At 37.2% G+C, this 4,180-nt stretch overlaps 1 long non-coding RNA gene across 2 annotated transcripts; it reads right to left on the bottom strand.

Moving 5' to 3' along the window:
- Window positions 1-762: 762 nt before the first annotated feature.
- LOC118741664 lies at window positions 763-1,846 on the bottom strand. 2 transcript variants are annotated; one of them, XR_004993320.1, is made up of 4 exons: window positions 1,783-1,846; window positions 1,632-1,704; window positions 1,494-1,569; window positions 763-1,431 (listed from the first exon to the last, which is right to left on the bottom strand). It is a non-coding gene; the product is annotated as an uncharacterized LOC118741664 (long non-coding RNA). The 2 variants fall into 2 exon arrangements; XR_004993319.1 differs by lacking the exon at window positions 1,783-1,846 and having other exon boundaries at window positions 1,632-1,721.
- Window positions 1,847-4,180: the final 2,334 nt, after the last annotated feature.

Here is a 4,180-nt window from a genome sequence, read left to right as displayed (position 1 = left end):
CGCCTATAAAGTAGCGCTGCGATCGGGAACAACGCGAGCCGTGTGGGACCGTTATAGGGAATTCAAAAGGCAGAGACGTATCGGCCGCAATAAGAAGAGACGGATCAGTAGATAACGCTGAAGCCGATGTCACACCACCTAACTATGATGATGTACGAATAGCTTTTATGCGGCTGAAAAACAACAAAGCTGCTGGAGCTGACGGCCTGCCAACCGAGCTATTCAAGTACAGCCGCGGGGAACTTATAAGGTGCATGCAACTACTCTTATGCAGAATCATGATTCAATAATACAAGGTTGGATAAATATTGACATTTGTGTCAATCGACTGCCTTGTAAGGTTGCATTTAAGAAGGAAGAGAAACCGGGTAACCATTTTATCCCCTTTTGTGAAAAGGTAGTGGGAAAATTAGTGTGGTAGTGCTGAAATGGGTTTTTTTTAAATTTAATTAAATATATGAAGCGGATTTCACCGATCTACACAATAGACAATGAATTAACTTTTTGATGGTATAATAAACATGCCATATAGATATTAAAATGAAATAAATGAATATTCACATAAAATTCTGACCAAAGAAAAATCGTATCGACAAATATTCCCAAATATTCAAAATAAACCATGGTTGCATTGAAATTCCAGTATATATTAAACAAAATGAATGGAATTTAAACAAATCCTTTATTCAAAGGGTCTATATGAAGAAATATACAAATAGTAATGATGTAATTGATATAATGCATATAAATGAATCCCTTAAAAATTATATTTGTTGCATTTAAAAATTACATTTTAAATATCTTGAATTGAATTATATTTGGTTTTTTACAAATTTAGATTGTTTAGTAATGTCTTCTACTATTTTCTCCAATCAGTCTTGCTAATCATTATATTGGGTACATTGAAAAGTTAGATCTTGAGTATCCTAATTTAATTACATTTGGTTTTTTAGTTAGAATTTAATTGTACGAACGAATTTTATGAACGGTTAGTACACTAGACTTTTTCCACTTATTAAAACTTACATACAAAACACACACCGTCTTCAAAACAGTCACAACTCAAAATTTGTAACTTTTGAAATTATGCACAGAGCTTCTATTTAACTTTCAGCAAAAGCTGCAGAAATTTTTTTTTTATAATTTGTTAAAAAAAACCTAAGGTAAAGTCGCCCTGTGCCTGTGTCCATGTGATTACCATGTGCTAAGAAATAGTTTTTCGCATTTTCTTACAAACGTATTATCTGAGTTGTGACTCTTTTGAACACGTTGTGCGATATTGTAAAGGCCTTGCGCTAAAAGTGGGCTGCGTTACGATGATGTTGAGCTTGCGGTAAGGAAAAAGTTGTACCTGCGATCAGATTAGAATCCTGGAAGTACATAAAAATCGCTCCACCAGCGAATGTAGACGGGCACACAAATGATCCGGACCTGCACAGGAAAATATATTTATTAATATTTGTACTTTCAATTTTATGGGGTGGTATACATACTTGTAAATATGCAAAGGCTGTAATAGGGAGAATCCCTGCACCCGCGAATGTAGACGGACACACAGATGATCCGGACCTGCACAAGAAAATATCTTTATTAATATTTGCACTTTCACTTTTATGGTGTGGTATACTTACTTGTAAATATGCAAAACTTTACGTCTTGTAAAACTCTAGTTCTTTAATACGAATTGTGAATAACTCGGAGACTCTGCAAAGAAATACATATGTAAATTATTGTTTTAATTCAAAATATTTTCATTATTTTGGATTTTTTTGGCATACTTACTTGAATTTGCGCAATAAGAAAATGAAAACAAAACAAACAAACAAACAAAAACAATCGATGAAAATATCGGCAGTGTTGCCTGTTGAACTTTTTATACGAACACAATATTTCTCCTTGTATTTTAGTAGTAGTTTCTATAAATCAAAAAAGGTAGAATGCGGGAGCGAGACAACTGCCAGGTTATCCAACCTTGTATTATTGATGATGCAGAATATGGTCAGACGAACGCATGCCCGATGACTGAAATTTAAGTGTGACCAATCGACAAGAAAGGCAACCCCTCCATACGGGCCAACTACCGCGGGATTAGCCTTTCAAAATGGAGCGAACATTATGTTTCACGAGGGATTCTCGATCGGCGAAAAGTTAGAGAAAGGCTCGTAAACGATAAAACAAAAACAAAATAAAAGAAAGAGGTTGAAGTAATTTGTCAGCACAAGAAAAAATTTCCATTCTGTTGGAAGTTTTTCTTGAACCACAATATTTTATAATATATAATATTCGCATACGAATGCTTTTTCGATCCGTTTACGACTGTTCGTAGGCGATCGAAAAGTTCAAGCGAAAAAGTACTCGAAAACTAATCGTAAGCAGCTATCATAAACGACATTTTAGCCGGTTTTTCTTCGAGAAAATATCCAGTTTCAGTTCGTTTACGATGATTTTGCAGGGATGCATTTTTTTCAGCCCTTCTTGGGTAAACCGTTTGATACGCCTTCCCTAATTAAAGCCTGCCTCAATTATCATTTGGTAAGTTTCAGCAGCAACGCGTCTTTAATAAGTTGGCAATAGCTGTACAATTGTACGTACACATGCTTTTTAACCGACTTCCAAAAAAGGAGGAGGTTATCAGTTCGTCGGAATATTTTTTTTTTATTATTTTTTTTATGTATGTTACCGCATAACTTTGGACCACGTCAACCGATTTCGATAATTCTTTTTGCATCGGAAAGGTAGTGTCTCAGAGGTGGTCCCATACTAATCTGGTTAAGATCCGATCAGCGGATCATGAGATATATATATATATATTTTTTTTATATGGGAGTTGAAGTCGGTTTTTTTTTCTAAAAATTACTAGTATTTAACGCTTTTTAATACTACTCTTGCATAATTTTGCACACTTTTGCTAATTACTTTGTAGAACTGAGTCTCATATTGAATGTACTTCAACATGTGCCGGGTAACCCGAACACCAGAGCACCTGATGAAGTACAATAGACATGGGACATTTGGTGAGTCAAAAAAAAAGCAAACACTTTCATACTTACCATCGGTACTCAATGCCTATGTACTTTTATGCATAACCAGCTGTTGTTGACTTGACAGGCACTTCGCGCGCTACTTCAGGTACCTGACTGTATATAGATTAAAACCCAGTCCCGGTCACTGATTAGCGCGCAAAGTACTTGACATCGTAGCTAAAGACAAAAAAAAAAACGTAGAACACCCGTAAATAAGACAAACGCTATTGCATGTCTATGAAAACTAAAAAATTAATAAAACATCAAAGTTAATAAATTACCAACCTTTTGTACATACGTTCGTGTGTATGTTTGTACGTGCAATTGCTGCTTCGCTTACAGTTAGCAACAGCACAAGCAGCAATGCACTTGGCCATATGATTACTCAGCGCAGCTCCAGACGGTCATAGGTATGCATTAATATTTATCAGCCTACCCACTCACCCAAACGTTGCGCGCCGCCGCCATGTGATAACTTCGTTTTGCTGTTGCTGGTGATGTTGGTGTTGGTGGTGATGGCGGTGGTTAGTCCACCGCAGTGGATCATTCAAAGGAAACGACCTTGTGGTCTCTCCATGAGAAACTTTAAGGTTAACGATCTGCTGCCTATTCAGCGCAACGTGAATGTTCACTGGATGACTTCATGTACAGATATCTATGTATATTTATACTCACACACACACACACATGTGCTTGGCACAATGCAAGTATTTGTTCACAAACTTGCATATTTAAATGTATATGAGTATGCCCGTACGTACAAAGGTTGCACACATGCGGTTTTCCGTCGCTGCTCGCGCTGCTGCTGCTGCTGCTGCTGTTGTCACTGCTCTACCTCGCCTCGTCGATTTTGGTGCAAAATAAGAGCAAACGAGCACTGCTGCTCACCATCCGACAGTCCAATAAAACGATCAGACTACCTACCGGGCGACCGTCACACCCGCCTAATGCAGTGCCAGCCAGTGTTGCCAGACATGCGCTTTTCCTACCAAAACTGGTAGGTTTTTTCCATTTGGTAGGTTGGTAGGCTAGATTGGATTTTGGTAGGTTCCGCGACAATAATAGTTATTTGCGAAAAATATAAAATATATCTCTACAAACATTTTAGCAACCTTGTTTACTTGAATATTTCACCGGTGGAGTCCACCTTTGTCCAC

Source organism: Rhagoletis pomonella, unplaced genomic scaffold (genome assembly GCF_013731165.1).
Source record: "Rhagoletis pomonella isolate Grant_MI unplaced genomic scaffold, Rhpom_1.0 Rhpom_scaffold_00006, whole genome shotgun sequence".
NCBI classification, from domain to species: domain Eukaryota; kingdom Metazoa; phylum Arthropoda; class Insecta; order Diptera; family Tephritidae; genus Rhagoletis; species Rhagoletis pomonella.
Note: the sequence above shows the minus strand (reverse complement) of the source record. Positions and strands in the feature narration are given on the sequence as shown.